This window comes from Megascapheus bottae, chromosome X (genome assembly GCF_031878675.1).
Source record: "Megascapheus bottae isolate mThoBot1 chromosome X, mThoBot2.hap1, whole genome shotgun sequence".
Taxonomy (NCBI): Eukaryota; Metazoa; Chordata; class Mammalia; order Rodentia; family Geomyidae; genus Megascapheus; species Megascapheus bottae.
The window spans coordinates 78,857,377-78,877,272 of record NC_143547.1 but is presented as its reverse complement, the minus strand read 5'-3'; positions in this window follow the sequence as shown (position 1 = coordinate 78,877,272).

Here is a 19,896-nt window from a genome sequence, read left to right as displayed (position 1 = left end):
GAAAATGTTGTCAGTTGTTTCCGTAGTAGTATTCATCATGTATAGACAGATCAGGGCTTCCTTCACGGCCTAATTTGACTTTCTTCTGAAAAAAATAAAGAATTGCTCACCAGCCTGCAGCAGAAACCTAATATTCCAGAAGCCAGTCAAATAATTGAAAGTCAATCTGCTGAAAGTCAATTCAGTGCAGAACCATCTCATTGGATGATGAATTGGTCACACCCTCACTTGACTAATGGTTGCAGTTTCACTGTTCCTGATTGTAGTCATCACGCAGCCTCACTGCAGTAGGACAGAGAATCAGGGTGGGAAGGACAGGGAGATTCTGCCCTTCCAAGGTAGCACCATAACTCTTTTTCCTCGGAAATCATTGAATTGTTGATTCGTTAAAACTTTGTTTGAATTAACTACTTGAACAATGGTTTTGAAAGTAATTTCTGCTGTAGAGGTGTATGTTAGGAGATGCTAGGTAATATTGCAGCAATTAATTAACATTATAACATCATTGTTCTGAAACAGCAAAGGTTTATTTCCTATGCATACTAGGTACTATTGAAGGTTGAGCTTTGTGAGAAGTCTCTATTTCACACAGATACACATGAATCCAAACTACTGGAAGATAAACCCAGGCTGGGAGACTTTTCTCTTTCTATTGCAGGGTTTGGGACAGGCCAGAGTAGGAGGAGCCACTGGAGAATCACAAAGGACTTGATTGTTTCAAATTGGAAATGATCCGTGCAATTTCTCCTTATTTTTTAAATTGTCATTGTAAAGTTGTTGCTCAGAAGTGTTATAGTTATGTAAGTCATGTATTGAGTACATTTCTTTTTGAACTTCTCTGTCACTCCTTCCTTTACTTTCTTCTAGTTTTTCTCTCTGGATCACACTTCCCCACAGTTTGTATAATTGATTTTCAACATAGTGTCTAATGAGTACCACTGCTGCATTTGTTCACCCTTTTTCTCTGGATTTCTGTATTCCCCTTTACCCTCCTCAAAACAGATAAACTTAGCCCAGTGCGGTGGCTCATGCCTGTAATCCTAGCTACTCAGGAGGCTGAAATCTGAGGATCAAGGTTCAAAGCCTGGATACAAAAGGACGTGACACTCTTATCTTCAATTAACCTCCAGAAAACGGGAAGTGGGGCTTGGCTCAAGGGTAGGGTAGTAGCTTTGACTTGGAGAACCAAGGGACAACGCCCTGGACCTGGGATAGGGTGGTAGTCTTGAGCTGAAGAGCTCAGGGACAGCACCCAGGCCAAGTTCAAGCCCCATGATACCCCCACAAAAAAAAAAAACAAATAGCAAACAGATAAATTTACATACAAGACAAAAGGTCCATACAAAAAAAAGCAGTAACAAAGGAGGGGAAAAACAACAAGAAAACAAAACAACAAAAAAACCCTCTTTTGATTTGCAATAGAGGAAAACCTTGATACAATATATATATATATATATATATTATGACGCTAAATGAAAGGATCTCTAGGATATAGAAACATAAGCCATATAATGAATGATTGTTGTTCTTAAGGTACTATGTTATCTCTCATCTCTTTTGCTGTCCTTTGGTTATCTCATATTGTTACAGTATCTCACTTTGTTACCTGATATATCGGATATATCTGTATTTGGTTATTTGAAAATGGATAGGGAAGGGGGAAAACAAGATGAGGGGTGGGGGTGGGGGGCAGAGGGAAATGGGGACCAAGACATGTGAAAGGGTATCAATGTATGGGAATTAATGCACCTTTTATCTGGCAAATATCATGTAACCCTTCTATTAATTACAATGAAAATATATGAAAAAAACCTTTTTTTCATTTCTTTGGAGTTCATTTACATAAGTATCCTTTTATATGATCATATGCACATAGCCAGAAGTAGTCATGTATCCCCATTACCTGCAAAGTGGCTCAAATTCTTTTATGGAAAAATGAGGAAAGACTGATGACAATGTCTACACTGGATGCACTTAAATGGTTTTGAAGTCTTTCTCTGAAATTCCAGAATTACTGTGGAGTAGTAATTCCAGAATTACTGCAGGAGTAGTTTTGCTGCAGCATGACTTTGGATTTGGAGTTGATGATCTTAGCAGAACCTCATGCGCCTCACTCTGTTGCTCTCTCTTTCCATTCTTCTGTCTCCCCCTCCTCCCTCTCTCCTCCTTCCCTTTCCTCTTTCTGTGACTCACAAACTCCACAGGACACACAAGACAGCAAGCAGAGAAAAGGGCATTGCTGTGATATGAATGAAACTAATAGGCTTTGATGAATTGATTTTTTTAAGTGAAATTAATTGTAGACTATTGGTGTTGGGTGAATTAACCGAAAGCTGTAACCTTTTACAAGTTTCTTTAAGAGGTTTTTAGTGTTGCATGTTGCATAAGCTTTTATTTGAAAAGAAGTAGAGGAGGGAGTGAGTGTGTGTGTGTGTGTGTGTGTGTGTGTGTGTGTGTGTGTGTGTGTTTCTGTGTATGCGTATGTGTGTATGTATGAGAGACAGAGAGATAGAGAGAGAGAGAGAGAAGGTCAAAGAGAGGGAAAGGGTTGAGAGAGAATATAAGAATAGAGAGAAAATGTCTCATTCTATGCAATCTCCAAATGGTTGGATGATAGCTATCAGATAAGGAGAGAAGGGTGCTACCAGGAAGAAAGACTTTTGTTGATTTTTTTCTCTTTTTTTATTGTAATTAATAGAAGGGTTACAGTTATGTTTGCCAGACAGAAGATACATTACTTCACATACATTGATACCTCTTCTCCTGTTTGATGGTTCTCTCTTAATTCAGTCAATTCTCCAGGGGATCGTTTTTTTTTTTCTTATATTTCTTACTTTCCATTAAACTGTCAGTATTTTTTTTCTATTAAGTGCCTTTGTTTAAAGTATTTTGAAGAGATCATCATGACAATTTTGATCATTATTTATAACTTTGGGAGGTAAGGTTGAGCCCTACCTATTCTTCTGCTATACAAATACATAGTTCTGTGCAATGAAATGTCACTAGAGGAGATTTCCAAATACCCAATTCTGGTTTGAGGCTTGCTAATAGCAAGCTGTGTGACTTAAGACAAGTCAATTAAGTTTTATGATAGATGGATAACAGTCCTAGATATTTTATGTGCTCATCACTATTGTAACTAGCTTACATGGTTGATTTCTATTTCAGATAATTCACTGTTGCTGTAGAACAGCCCTAATGAGTTTTACAGATTGATTTAATGTTTGATTACTTCACTAAGTTCATTTTTAGTTCTAATCATTTTTCTTTTTCACGGAATTTTGGAGAGTTCTTTTACATATAAAATTGTGTCACCTGTAAACAATGACAATATGACTTCTTTTCTTATTTAGATATCTTTTATTTATTTTTCTTTCTTTCCTTATCATTCTGGCTAGGACTTCAAGGAATAACGTGGCTAGGAATAAACATGGTATAAGTGGGAACTCCACTTTTTCCAGATCTTAGAAGTTTTTCAGCTCTTTTCCTTTCAATATGATTATAGCTGTTGGCTTATTGTAAATAGCCATTATGTTGAGCTACGTTGTTTGTGTCTTAATTTATTCAGTGTTTTGATCATGAAAAATACTGAATTTTGTTCAGTGACTTTTCTACATCAATTGAGATGAGTAAATGTGTTTTCTAAGACCTTTAAAGTGAACTATACCTTGAGTCCAGTCAACGTTTGAAATAGTGCTTTGTTAAAACCTTTAAGACATTCAGAATGTGTTCAGAAAAATCATTAAATGCCTGCCAGAAATGAAGTACTATTCTATCCCTCAAAAACACTTGTGATGGTACTGGGAGTTTGGCCTATTGGTAGAGTTCCTACCATGCATGAAGACCTGGGTTCGATTTCTAGGTACCTCATACATAGAAAAAGCTGGAAGTACTGCTGTGGCTCAAGTGATACAGCTAGTCTAGCCTTGAGAAAGCCCAACAACAGTGCTCAGGCCATGAGTTCAAGCCCCAGGAATGGCAAAACCAACACACTTATGAAAAACATGAAGTCCTACTCTCCTGGGTCACACATTTCAGTGCAAATATAGGCCTTTAAGAAGCAAATATTTTCTGTAGGAGAAACACCAAGGGACAGCAAGAATTTAAAAAGCTGATGAGATCTGAGTATTTCATGTCATAAGGAAATACTGTTGTTGACTCAATATAGCAGATGGCCATCAAACTTTAGATTAAACATAAAAATATTAACACAAAAACTTTTCTTTTAACACCAACTATTTCTACTTTATACATCTCATTCCTTAACAACCATCTAAATATTTCCCCCTGTCAGGAGAAGTCCTATAACTCCTTTCTTATTTTCTTATTTTGTTACCCTGAGTTTGAACCTATGGCTTTTGCCTTTATTGTGTTCACAAGTGGTATCATGTTTAGTCATTTGCATATATTGAACCATATTGGTATTTCTGGAATCAATCCCACTAGATAATTGTGAATAAATGTTCTACTGTGCAGTTGGATTTGTTTTGCTAGTATTTTGTTGAGAATTTTTACACCTATATTCATCAAAGATATTAGCCTACATTTTCTTTTGCATCCTTATCTGGTTTTATTATCATTTTATTCTGGACTCATAGGAAATGCTTTGAAGAATTCCTTTCACTTCTGTACCAATAAGAAGAGTTGGATTAATTCTTTAAATGGTAGAATTGAGCAATGTAGCATCTGCTTCAAGTTTCTTTGTGGTGTCAGACTTTTGGGTACTGATGGCATTTTATTACTTCTTATTTGTCTGTTCATGTTGTCTATTTCTTCACAATCAGTCTTGGTAAGATGTATGTGTCTAGAAATCTGTCAGTTTCTTCTTATTATCAAGGTTTTGATATTTTGTCATTTGTAATGCTTCCCCTTTTGTCTTTCATTTAATTTGTTTGACTCTTTTCTCTTCCTTTCCTTTTGTGTGTTATGTTCCTGGGTGATCAATCCAACGTTGAAAATGGGTCTTTAAGACCCATGATATTACTGGGCTAATGTCTGTCTTTCTTTTCCAATGTGTTAATACTTTATATTTTAGGTACATATATGTTTAGAATTACTCTTGCTGAACTGACTACATTATATGATGACTTTCCTCATCTCCTTATACTTTCACATTTATACTTTCAACAATTATTCACAGTATGTATCCTGACTTACCACCAGGTACTGTGATAGTACCTTGGAAGCAGTGAACAGGACAGGCTTGCCTTCTGCTCTTTTGAATCTTAGGGACTTGTAGTTTATTAGTGACACATTTAAACTACTATTCCCTTCAGTGAGCATTCCACATAAGTGCAGCATTTTACTAACTTAACAAAAGAGCCAATAAATGTTCTCTCCAGTTAATTAAATCAGTTTAACCAAGAAGAATACACTGTGAGAACAATGACATTGACGTTATCCAGCTGAAAAGATTGCTTGATACATATCTACTTTGCCCATAAACAGCAGCTGTTTTGTCTTCTTGTACCACATCACTGTAGCTTGTACTGTCTTGGTAACAATTACATACAGATCTTTACTTGGCATTACACCCTCATTAAAAATTTCCACCCACATACAAAGCACTGAGGGAGTTGCTCAAGGAAGGATGAGCCTGACCATGAAGCCAAACCATGGGATAATGCTTGTCATTTAAATTTATTTTTGTTCTGGTACTGGGGCTTGAACTCTGAGATCTTGTTTGACTTTTCCACTCAAAGATAACACTTTACTACTTGAGCTAAACCTCAATTCCTGATGTTTTGCTGATTAATTAAAGATAAGAGTATCATGGACTTTCTTACCTGGGCTGGATTCAAACGAAGATCCTTAGCAACCTGTCTCCTGCCTAGTTAGGATTATAGGCATGAACCTGACTGTTACTTTAATTTAAAAATGAACTTTATTTTTTCTTTAACAACATATGATGTAAAATTGAAAAAATGCAAATGGATATACACTTGAAAATGAATTTTCCTTTGAACTTCTGTCCCTGGCAACTTTGATTCTGTCCTCAGAAGTATCCATTATTTTAAATCTATGTGTATGTCTTTTGGAAGATTGTCTGTAAATATCTGAGTGCTTATTTTACATTAATGCCAATTTTTTTTACTTTTATAATTGTTAACCAAAACACGCCAAACAGTTTATCCTTACTAGCAGTTAACAGATCATGAATTCCTGTTTGTTGTTTAACTTATTTAGGATCACCTTCCACACTGTATACATTTCTTTGATTACTGTCCAATATGCATATTTCCTGTATAGTGTCCCCCATTGTAAACATTTCCTGGATTTCTTATATGGAGTATTGCTATTTGTCTGTCACTAAAGAGAAACCCAAAGGAGTTTTCTATTGGAAAAAGATTATAGCTTCTTGGTATGCAGTAAGTACATAGTGAGCATTTAAGGAAACATTGATTGGTATTCCTTGTAGGATTCCTTAATTCCTCTCGCTGACTGTGGATACTACTAAGAGACAGTGAGATTGCTTTCAAATTGCCTTGTTGAAGGAGAACATGTGTGTGTATGTGTGCACATGTGTGTGTGCACACACATATGCACATACGTGCATGTGTGCATGTCAATGCTAAGTCTCCCTGAAAGTTATAAGAAAATCAGAGAAGTCAGTTTATTATTTCAGAGTTAATTCTTTGTGTTCTTTTAGAAAGGATTTAAGAAGTATACCCTCAGCATTTGGTAGAGTGAGATAGTTGTAGATAGAGTTTGAGGTCAGTCTGGATTATAATGTGAAAATCTATCCAAGAAAAGAAAAAGAGAGAACAGAAAAGAAAGGATCTGAATTATTGGTAGCTATGCAATAGATAAAGAACCTACTTTCCTTCCTTAACTTGGAAACTTTAGCTTACATCAATAATTATACATCTTTTGGTTGTTTCCTTGGATCCTTGACTCTACCCTTGCCCCTTTCTTCTGAGGACATAACTACAGGCTAAAGCTTTATCCCTTACCCTAAAATTGGGGACTAATATTTTTAATGCATGAAATTAAAAAAATAACATTAGTTATCATTAAGCCCCCTCTCCCATATACTCCAGTGTATTTGGGCTCATTCCAGCTTTTATAAAAAGTTTTATTATTATTATTATTAACATTACAGCATTTCTTGTGAGGCAAGTACTGTGATAGTTATGGCATTGTAGTGAAAAAGTTAAATACATTTCTGGTCTTAATGGGATTATTTTTATAACAAGGTACACAGAGATGAATAGGAAAGTATATAACTGTGCAATATTTACCTATTATCATAAGAGTGAATATAGGATGTGATTGGAATGCATAGCAGTGTTGGCTAAATCAATGATGCAAGGACTTTCTAGAGGGGCTGATGTTTTGTTTGAGGTTTGAAAAATGAGGAGTCAGGAGAGAATAGAGGAGATTTCTTGAAATTCTTTTACTTTTCTGCTATCCAGTTTCAGTGTTTCGGATCTTAAGATTTTGCCTGATTATGTAGTATCATAATGTTGAATGATTACATCTCCTTGAAAGTCATCAACTTGGCTCACAGTTGGATCCCTTAAGGGCAGCACCCACTCATTGAGATTTTTCCCGTGTGTACACTAGAAGTTTCTTTGATCATTGAGTCTCCATCCACACCTGTTGACTTTGTACAGTTAGAATGGCATGACCTAGATATATCTTGGATAACATAGTATCATGAATCTCTGAGAGTTCTGGCTTATCATTCATTTAAGGATGCTGCAACCAAGCTATTAACATGCTATACTTGCTATCAGAATTAGCATTAGAAGTGTTCAAATAGTTGTAAATGGATTTGGAGTTCATGTAATGGCAGAAAGCCATGACTAAATAGGCCTGGGTTTGGGTTGGTAGGAAGCTGGAAAGAAGCTGGGCAAATGTTACTGGCTGCTGGGAGGTATAGGCCAAATGACTAAGATTAGACATTTCAAAGAATAAAAAAAGATTAGTGGTCAAAATAAGAACATGAGCAGAAATCAAGTTCAAATTTTTACCCACAGCAAGCAGCCCAACTTGAAATGTTTTGAATCATAAACTGGAAGAGTTAAGTGATGAAAAGGCAGGCAAAGAGTTAGGAAATCAAGTTTTGTTATTAAAGGAGACAAAAGAAATGAGGAAAAAAAGATGTGTTTGGATGCAAGAGTGAGTGGTTTTGTTAGGGAGCTGTATTGGTGATAGTGTTTCTTCTCACAGAGATTACTCAGGGTTTCCTGAATGAGATTAGGAACTTGGAGATTGATATTACACTCAGACCTTTTCTGTCCCGATGTCTTATCAGTAAAAAAGGTGAATTTGAATATAATAATGTTGCCCAGTATCTTCACTGAAAGATTGGGCTGTGAAAACAAATCAACTTAACCTTTTCATATGCCCAGAAGGATAGGAAGATTTTTAACATCAAAAAGTACTGAAGAGCAACTTACTGAATAGTAATTTGCAAAAAAGCGAATTGGTGCTACTTGTGACAAATTCTTCATGAATCTTCGAAAGTATTGAAAAACGATACTAATATGTAGTAAAAATTTGGAAGATGAGATTTATTCACATATATACAATGTAACTCAAGTGTATGCATTCCATTTTAACTTGACATAAATGAGTGTACAAAAATATCCATCTACATATGATGAATAAACCTGTTATCCTAGATAAAGTAAATGAATGTTACCAGTAGCACTGCCCCTCCTCAATAGGATCCCCACCTGTATTCCCTACTCCAAAGGGAACCAATATTCTCATCATGACAAATCATTCTTGCTTCTTTTCATTGTAGAAATGGCATGCATCTCTAAGTATGTACACTGCTTAGTTGAACTGCTTGTTCAATATGCTCTGTATGTTTTTCTTTGACTTGCTTGTTTGAGTCAACCTTATACTGGTGAGTTTTATAACATTAATAAATATTACTATGATTTGTTTCTTTTGCTATAAAAGGACACAGATTTAATTTATCGCATCTATCATTTATGTTTTATTTTTCTATCTACAAATATATGCATCATATATGTATGTTTTTTCCAGAGGCTTTTATAGTAAAAATGTTTCTTTTGCTACACATGTGTGAGGAATCCTCTTTAGTATTTACCCAGATGTGGAACTGCTAGGTTAAAGGATATGCACATATTCAGTTCTACTAAGTAATTCTGTTTTCTAAAGTAAAACTTTAGTATTTTTAGGAGTTATTAAGAGGTCTCTGAACATCACGTCCCCATTAATATTTGCTTGAGGGATTTTTTTTTTGGTCAGTCATGGGGCTTGAACTCTGGGACTGGGCGCTGTTCCTGAGCTCTGCAGCCAAAGGCCAGCACTCTACCATTTGAGCCACAGTGCCACTTTGTTTTACGGGCTTTTAATTGGATATAAGAATCTTACAGACTTTAGTGCTGGGCTAGTTTGAACTGCACTCCTCAGATTTCAGCCTCCTGAGTAGCTAGGCTTATTGGTGTGAGCCAGCAGCACCTAACTTCTTGGGTTTTTTTTTGACAGTCCTGAGACTTGAACTCAAGGCCTGGGCAATGTCCCTGAGCTTTATTCTCAAGGCTAGCACTTTACCACTTAAGCCACAGCACTATGTCTGGCATTTTCTGTTTATGTGGTATCGAGAAATTGAATCCAGGGCTTCATGCATGCTATGCAAGCCACATTCCCAGCCCTTCCTTGTGATTTTTAAATCAGACTTTACCATTTTGCCAATCTGATGCTCACATAAGGTTATATAACTATTTTGTATTATTGTGGTTACTAATGAGGTTGTCGAGGTATCTGCTTTTATCTAAAATTAAAAATAGGCTTTGTCCTATTTCTTCTGGGTAAATAGGTAGTCTTTCATAATTGTTTTTAGGAATATATGTATGTACACATAAATATGTTCACATAGTATATGTATTATAAACCTCATCCACATTATGGTTTGCTTTTTTATTGTCTCTCTGATGCCTCTTGAGGACTGAAAGTTCTTAATTTTAATACAATCAAATGTGTGTCTCTTCCTGTATAACTTGTACTTGGTTTCTATTGGATGTCTCCCTTAGTCTCATCTCACAAACACAATCTAGTTTGTTGTGCAATAACAACTTCAGTTTTTACATTTTATGTATTATTTGAGCCACAACTCAGATTATTTTTTCTCCCAAAGAGACCACCCTTGTTCCAGCAGTAGTTCTGAAAAGTCAGAAAAGTTCCATGGCAGTACTGTCATATATCATATGCTCATATATACAAAGTTCACATTATGTGACACAGGTCTTGAATACTGTAGCTTTCTGATAAGACTTGATATCTTTTAGACAATTTTTTTCAACTAGTTTTTTATGAGCAAGTGTATCTTGTCTACTCTTGGCACTTTACATAAAATCAGTTTGTCAATTTATTTTAGAAATAAAAACACTGGCCTTTCATTTGGGCTCTACCAAAGGTCCTATTTATTTCAGGGAAAATGATCAAGCTTTAAAAAGTTAAGGGAAAAGGCACTACTGTACAAACCATCCTGCTATAATCCATAGCTAGCACAAAGGTCTCTTTCTATATAAAATACATTGCTAAAATGAGGTTTCACTTTTCTTTAGCATTTGCTCTTATTGTAGTGGCAGAACTCTAACTCAACTTCTTTTCTTTTTGATTTAAAAGATCTTTTTGTTTCTTCTTTTGGTAACAATAGTTGAATAACATGAGATGTCATCAAACAGGCTACTTGACTGAAGAACCAGTAAAAGTTGAAGAAAAAAATCCCTGTTTTAAGCTGGGTGTGGTGGCTTACACCTGAAATCCTAGCTACTCAGGAGGCTGAGATCTGAGGATCGAGGTTCAAAGCCAGTCTGGTCAGAAAATTCAGTGAGACTCTAAGCTCCAATTAACCACCAGAAAATCCAAAGTGGTTCTGGATTTGAATTTAGTGTGGGATATGCCCCTATGCTTTTTTCCCCAAGGATAGTACTCTACCACCTGATCCAGTTTCACTTTCAGTTTTGTGTTGGTTAATTGGAGAGAAGAGTCTCATTACCCTTACTAGCAGGCTAGCTTTTAACCATGATCCACAGATCTCAGCCTCTTGAGTAGCTAGGATTCCAGGCATGAGCCACCAGTGAGTGCCTGGCTTTAGTTTTTTTTTAGCATATATTAATTGCGCCAAGTGCTTTGTTGTGATATTTCTGCGCATTCATATAATGTACCTTTATCATATTCATTCTTCTGTTATCTTCAGTATGTCTCCTTTTATTACATTTTATACAGATTCAATTGTTACACTTTCATATGTGCATACAGTGTAATTCAGTCATATCCTCCCCACTCCATTACTATCTCTTTTCAACCTTGTCTACTCTCCTTCCAGTTCTTTCTTCAATACGTCCTTTTTTTATTCTTTAGAAATGCATTTTGTATATGAGAGAAAGCATGTGATATTTTTTTCTTTCTATGTTTGGCTGATTTTGTTTAGCAAGATAAATGGGAAAAAATTGCAGTTCTATTTTCCTTTGAAATTAATTAAATTTAATGAGTATTAGGAAATAATTAGGTGAGTCATCCTTTAGGCCTCTTTTATTCCTCAAATACAGCCAGCTAATCAATAAGTCAAGTCAGAACCACCTACGTGCTGTTTGCCTCTAACAGTGCTAGGAAAGGACTGCTGCAGTAATCTGCAGATATCTCTTGGAGAAGCTTGAAATTCTATTATAGGGAGATGTAACCCTTTTCCAGTGGCCATTTTATGAAATGGAAGAATGCTCCTGGAAACGCTGGCACTGAGCTTGCTGATATCTTTTATTTTATAGGATCTCTTTTGTATATGAACAAAAAAAGACACTTAAGTATGCAAACACATTGTGTATTGCAATGGAGAAAGAACATAAAGCAAAATTAAAATGTCAAAGATAAGCCATGTGAACTATAGTAATGTCCTTAGAGGACAGAAATAACCTACCTACCAAAGCCACATTTCAAATTCAGTAGAAGATTGGAAAACCAGGTTTCATTCCGATATAATAAGAGAAATAGGCAAGAAGAGAGACAGCAAAAGGAAGGGTGTTCAAGGAAAAGATGCAAGTTGAGGCTCACTGGGGGACCAGGAGAATTAAAGTATCAGGTAAACCTATAAAATCTCTCTTTTGTAGTCTTAGAGAAAAATGCTTAAGTACTAACTTTATCTTTACATGATAGCATTAAAGGCATGGCTAATTATTCAGCAAAAGAAAGGCCATGCTATATCTTGTTGTTGTTTTACAGACATAGTCTTGCTAAGAAGCATGGGCTACTCTAGAAATCATGGTTTCCCTGATTCTGAGTACTAGAATCCATGCTCAGCTTCAGACTTCCCTTTGCATAGGTGAGAAATAATTCTAAAATGTAATGGAAAATCCTGTAACTGCTTCATTTGAATTCCCTTTTTTCAAAATAATAGTTATATATAGCTTCTGTGAAGGTTTTCTAAATAAGTATGGGGCAAGGGGAAATCTAATTAGCAGAACTTTAGTAGTCATGGAGTAGTGTTGCTAGGGTACACTCATAAAATCACACAATAAATAGCTTTTTTAGCATCCAAATTGCAAATTTGAAAGTAAAGTATTATAATAAATCATTGACTTGAAAGTCAAGGGTTTAGGGATTAGTGGCACCAGAACCTATATTTTTGTATATGAAAATAATAGTACATTCTTAATGCATATATTCAAGCAAATGTGTTAACAATGTTTGGACCTTAGAAATTATGTAATTATTTCCTAATAGCATTTATTAGCTGCAACTGTAGTGGGCATTTGGCTTTATAAAACTGCCATTTTCAGACTGAGGTGGGCTTTCATTCCACAGGAAGAAACTAGAGCCTTCTGAAGAAGCATCATTTAGTCTTTCTTTCAATGGATGAGTGCACTAGTACTTAAATGGCCTAAGAGAGCTGAGCTGTACGTGCCCAGGCAACTTCAAGGTTTAATCTCTGATAGGCACATCTAATGCACTTGCTGGGGGGGAAAAGGAAATCATGATGAGAAATGTATGAAGCTTTCCTACCTCACATTATTGAGATAACAGGTTCTAATCCCATAAATGGAAAGCTTCTATATCCTTCAGATGTGCAGCAGGAGTGGCTAGTGCATTCAGAAGGGGAATCTGAAAGGAAATTAATGAATAACCTCGTGATGATGGTGGTGTGGGCAGAGTTAAGAAAAACAAAGGGTGGTAAGCCACCCCTGAGGAGCTGCTAACATGTGGAGGCCTGAGAATATTTGGGGAAGGAATTATTACTGCCACTCTGCAAGAGGAAAAGGCCATCTGATAGGAGTTCTGGCTTGTGATAGAGAAGCACAGACACTGTTTAAAGATGGCTGAGAGAAAGGGAGCCAGACCTCCTGCTAAGGCATCGTATTGACTATACGCCACAGGAAGCCCAGGGTTGAAGGAATCATTTGACAGAATCCATAAAAATGAGCTTGTTGGCAGAGTAAGGTAAGAGAGGGGTGGGGACTATCTTTAAATGAACATACAGAAAATAATCTCACATTTTCTCCCATAATTTGGAAGGAAATAGAAACATTCTTTGTTCTGTGATAGGCCTAGGAGATTTTTTTTCTCCATTTTTCACAAGGGTATTCTTGTCTGGATACCTAAGTAAACACCATCAGGAAATGTTCTCTGGTGGAGGGCTCAAATGAGAAGGAAACAGAACTTAGAAAGGGGCAGCTACCACATGACCCAGCAATTCCACTCCTTGGCATTTACCCTAATCGTCCAGAAACAAGGACATATTAAATCCACTAGCACAACGATGTTCATTACAGCACTATTTACCATAGCAAAGATATGGAACCAACCCAGATGCCCCTCAGTTGATGAGTGGATCCACAAGATGTGGTATTTGTACACAATGGAATTCTATGCTGCTGTCAGAAAGAACAACATCCCCCCATTTGTAAGGAAATGGAAAGACTTAGAAAAAAAATCATATTAAGTGAAGTAAGCCAGACTCAAAGGAACATAGGCTCAATGGTTTCCCTCATTTGTCATAATCAGAGAAATCTTGGGCTCTCCTAGCAGAGATTTACAATAGAACAAAACCTAGATATATAAGGCCATATAGTGTGACGCTAAATGAAAGGACCTCCAGGATATAGAAACAAATGCTATGTAATGAGTGATTGTTGTCTCTATGTACTATGTTATCTCTCATCTCTTTTATTGTTCCTTGGTTATCTCTTGTTGTTACAGTATTTCACCTGATAATCTGATATATTGGATATATGCTTATTTGGTTATTTGAAATAGGATAGGGAAGGGAGGAAAATAAGATGAGGAGCTGGGATGGGGGGAGGGAAATGGGGACTAAGACATGAGAAAGGGTATCAATGTATGTGAATTAATGCACCTTCTATCTGGTGAATATAATGTAACCCTTTTATTAATTATAATAAAAAATATATGGAAAAAAAGGAAAGGGCCAGCTACTTATAGGTTATGGTTTCATCATGGGTGAAAATATTCTTGTTGGTTATACATATTTGACACTGATATCAAGTCTAAAAATACTTTGTGTTCTTGTCTTGTAGAGATAGAGGGGGTGACTTTGACTGCTGTTTATTATAGATATATATGGAAATAAAACTTAAATGTCCTTGTAAAACTAATATATGTAATACAATTAAACTTTTTGGGTGGGAAAATGACTTCTATTACTGATGAAATATTTTTTGAGCACTACTACATAAGGGATACACAAATACATATAAAGCATATATTCTATATTATATGTGTATATGTACATACATGTAATCAATTATATGAGTATATAATTCAGTTACTATTTCTCTGTTTAAAGTACAGAAGTAAGTTGTGTTTAATAGAGTCATAGAATTACATAACCATGCTACTAATTCCAGATTAATTTTGTCACCCTGAAAGGAAATTCCCATAGCCATTAGCAGATATTCCGTATTATTCCCAACTTTACTAACCCTTGCCTCTGGCAAATACCAATATCCTTTCAGTATCTGTTTATTCATTCAGTATTTGTTTATTTAAAATATTATGCACATGGTGATGGGAACATGTCCTGGTGGTAGAGTGACTGCCTAGCATGCACTAAGCCCTGGGTTCAATTCCTTGATACCACATAGACAGAAAAAGCCAGAAGTGGTACTGTGGCTCCAGTGGTAGAGTACTGGCCTTGAGAAAGCCCAAGGTCAGTGCCCAGGCCCTGAGTTCAAGCCCCAGGACTGTAAAAAAGTTTAAAAAGTATTATGCATAAGTACACACACAATATATAGTTTTAGGCAACTGGCTTCTATTACTTAGCACACTGTTTTCAAGGTTCATCTCTGTAGAACATTGTCAGAATTTCATTAGACCATATGACCAAATGATATTCTATTATGTATTTTATTTATTCATCAGTTAATGAACATTTGGATTTTTATGGGTAGTGCTTCCTTGAACATTCATTTATTAATTTGGCTTTACATATAATTGGTATATTTATAATTGGAGTATAATTGGTGATTCATATGGTAATTTTGGCTTAACTTTTGAGGAACTGCCAAACTATTTCTCACAGATGCTACACCAATTTATAGCCCTATAAACAATGTATGAGGGTTCCAATTTTGCCATATCTCTCACATTGTTGCCTCTTTATCTACATATATTTTGCAAATATTTTCACCTATTATGTGAGATGTCTTTTTACTTGTCTGATAGAGCATGATGCACAAGATATTTTAGTCTTGATGAAATCCATTTTTGTATAGACACCACATGTTATTATTCTTCAGAGCATGTGAACTTATTCCATAACACTCAGTTATGAATAGTGCCAGAACAAACTTGGCTATGCAGGTATTGCTCTTGTATGCTGACTTCCTTTGGATATGTAGTAGTATATGTGGATCATATGGTAGTTCTAATTTTAGATTTGTACAGACCCTTCGTATTGATTTCCATAGTGAATGCACTAATTTACAGTCTTGTCAAGAGTGTATGAGGCTTTTCCCCCTCCACATCAAAGGAAACAATTAGTAGAATGAAGAGACAATTTACAGAATGGGAGAAATACTTTGCTGGCTATTTATTGTGAAAGAATTAATATCCAGAATATATAATGAGCTAAAGCCAATAACACCAACAGCAAGCATTGTTGGTTTTGGATAACATTCCTCTGACTAGGATGAGATAGAAGTCCAATGTGACTTTGACTATCATTTCCCTGATGACTATGGATGATGAACATTTATGTATTTATAGTTAATTTTTTACTTTTAGGAGAACTGTTTGTTCTATTCATTTATTTATTGAGTTAATTGTTTATATTATATTTAATATCTTGAGACCTCTGTCAGATGAATTGCTTGTCAAGATTTTCTCCCAGCCTGTAGACTTGACATTCTCATAATTATTTCTTTTTCTGTGACAAAGCTTTTCTTTTTTTTCATATATTTTTTATTGTAATTAATAGAAGGGTTACATGATATTTGCCAGATAGATGGTGCATTAATTCCCATACATTGATACCCTTTCACATGTCTTGGTCCCCATTTCCCTCCCCCCCACCCCACCCCTCATCTTGTTTTCCCCCATTCCCTATCCAATTTCAAATAACCAAATACAAATATATCCAATATATCAGGTAACAAAGTGAGATACTGTAACAATATGAGATAACCAAGGGACAGCAAAAGAGATGAGAGATAACATAGTACCTTAAGAACAACAATCATTCATTATATGGCTTATGTTTCTATATCCTAGAGATCCTTTCATTTAGCGTCCAAAGCTTTTCTAATTGATGAAATCAATTTGTCAATTCTGTTTTTATTTCCTAAACTATTAAAATCCTATTGAGTCCTTACTTACATCTATGTGATTTCCTCTAATGTTTTCCAGATTTCAGGTATTATATATTTTTATTTATTATGTATTATATTGTTTTCTTATGTTTTGAATTTATCTTTTAGAACACAAGAGATAAGGATCTAGTTTCAATCATATACATATGGGCATTCAGAGTTTTCCCAACACCATTTGTTGAGGAGCCTGTCTTTGTCTTCACCTTATGTCTCTGTCACCTTTATCAAGAGTCAGGGTAACTACATGATTTTATTCAGGGTTTTTTTTGTCTGTTTTGTTGGCCTTCAGGTCCCTTTTTTGTTAGTGTCAAGCTTTCTTTGTTCATATGGCTTGATAATATAACTTGAAGTATATTATTTTGGTATTTCTAGCTGTTTGGAATCTTCATGTAGTTTAGTATAGGTCTTGATGTGCTGAACTTCTTTTACTAGTCTGGGCCTTTTGTAGTTCCATATGAATTTTAGGATTTTTTTTGCTGGCTCTGTGTAGAATGTCATTCAGAATTACACTGAATATACATGCTGCTTTTCGTAATAGAGCCATTTTCACAATATTAATTATGTCACTTGAAGAAAATAGGAGGCTTTTCCATATTCTAGTATCTTCTTTAACTTCTTTAACTTATTCTTTAGGTGGTACTGGGGTTCAAACCCCAAACCTGTACATGCTGACCAACACACCCCTGCTTGAGTCAGACCGTTACCACTCTTATTCTGCTTATTTTTGAGAGAGGGTTTCACTTTTTGTCTAGATAGGTTCTTGGAATAATTTTCCCGTTAATGCTTTCTACTGTAGGTATGATAGCAGACATGTCTTACCATATCCAAATGAGATTTCCTGGAGTTTTTGTCTGCCATACCCTAGCATTGAGATCCACCTAACACTAGTTTCCAAGGTGTCTAGTATGATTAGTCCATACCACAATTCCAAGCTGTTTGTTGAGATGAAGTCTCACTAACGTTTTGCCTGGGTTGGTTTCTTTCATGATGCTCTCTAATGCTCTTCTTCTCTTGCCCTCTTCAGAATATAGTTTCCTCTTTATTACCCTGTCTTTTCTTATTCACAAAATCAAAAAGAGAAAGCATCTAATTTGCATCTTACCCCAAACATCTTTATTCATATTTTTCATAGAATAGATGACTAGAAAATGATTGTATCTATGAGTAAATGTTGGCAATTTATTTGTAAGCACTTGTGAAATAGGAATATATTTAAATATATCCTTTCTGGGGTGGGTAGAATTCCAAGGACAGAGAAAAATCTTCCATAAACATGTTATCAACATATTTTTTTATTTTTTATTTTTTGCCAGTCCTGGGGTTGAACTCAGGGCCTGAACACTATCCTTGGGCTTTCTCAAGACCAGAGCTCTACCACTTGAGCCTCAGCACAATTTCTGGCATTTTTTTCTATGTATGTGGTACCGAGGAATCGAACCCGCGTCTTTGTGCATGTTAGGCAAGCACTCTACCACTAGGCAAAACTCCCAGCCCCGAAATATTTTTAAATAGGTAAGGTATTGATATGTTGTTCATAAACCTACTTAAAACTGCTAAAGTAGACAAGCTCTTTGATTTGAAGTAGACCAAGCTCCAAGGAAATTTATGTCTATAGCAAATGTTCTTATTTGCCTCATAAATATATTGAGTTGTCATTTGTCACAGTAGTGAACCACTTGGGGGCTAACTCATGTGGTATCCTTGATCTTGACAGGGAGAATTCCTGAGACACCAGTAATTTAATATTTCCTTCAAACATAGCATGTATCTAGTTTAGTTTCTTAGCATAGCATTTTTGCCATTTTGCCTGTGGTAGTTTATCTGTTTATTTCCATCCCCCTCCAAGTAATACATATGAAAATGATTAATGATTATACTTTTATTTTTATTTCTTTTGGAACTGCCAGCCCTGACTATTTACAGGGGATCATTATATTTTTATAGATCTTAGGCACATCTGCTGAATCAGCAAAGAGTTTCAGCAATTCCCCTGATTATAGCTGTATCTAGTGGATATTACAAACAATTTTTATCAAAACACTTGGGAGAGGAGGAGGAGAAGACCCTGTGCATTTTAAAGGACAGTAATGCAGTGGGAGTTTCTTTTAAAGTATTAATGCTTTAAATTGTAATAAAATGGGCACCTGAAGCATCCCTATTCAGAAAAAGTTCCCCAAACACAATCACCTTCTCAAATGACTTTTCACTAGTAGCTTAACTCTAAAAGAAGAGGCCAAGCTCAGTGATAGTGTCTCACACCTATAATGCAAGCTACTCAAGAGGCTATGATCTGAGGATTGCACTTTGAAGTCATCCCAGGCAGGTAAGGCTATAAGACTTATCTCTGATTAACAACCAGAAAACTTGAAGTGAAGCTATGGTTCAAAATGGTAGGTAGAGTGTAAACCTTGAGCAAAAGTGCTCAATAACAGCAACCAGGCCCTGAATTCAAGCCCTGGGACCAGAACAAACAAGAACAATAAACCCTAGAGGCCACAAGTTGTAAAGTGATGTGAACAGAATGCCATGGATTCCATGTCCTTCCTAAACATTGGTCTTCAGAACATCTCATGGTGGCATAGGTTTTCTATGACAAGCTGGTAGGTCTATTTCATTCTAACTATGATAATCAGGATCCCTTCTCAGCAAATCTTACCACTGTGTACACTGAACAGTCTGTCTTTCCCTGAGAAACGTTACCACTGTCCGCATTTTTTGCATGGAAATACCAAGGACTTCACATTTACTTTTTTAATATTTTTTTGCCAGTCCTGGGCTTGAGCTCAGGGTTTGATCACTGTCCTTGGACATTCTCAAGGCTAGCACTCTACCACTTGAGCCTCAGCACCACTTCCAGCTTTTTGCTATGTATGTGGGGTACTGAGGAATCGAACCCGGGTCTTCGTGCATGCTAGGCAAGCACTCTACCACTAGGCCAAACTCCTGGCCCCCCTTTTTTAATATTTTTTATTGTAATTAATAAAAGGGTTACATGATCTTTGCCAGATAGAAGGTGCATTAATTCACATATATTGATACCCTTTCACATGTCTTGGTCCCCATTACTCTCCCCTCCACCCCACCCGGTCTT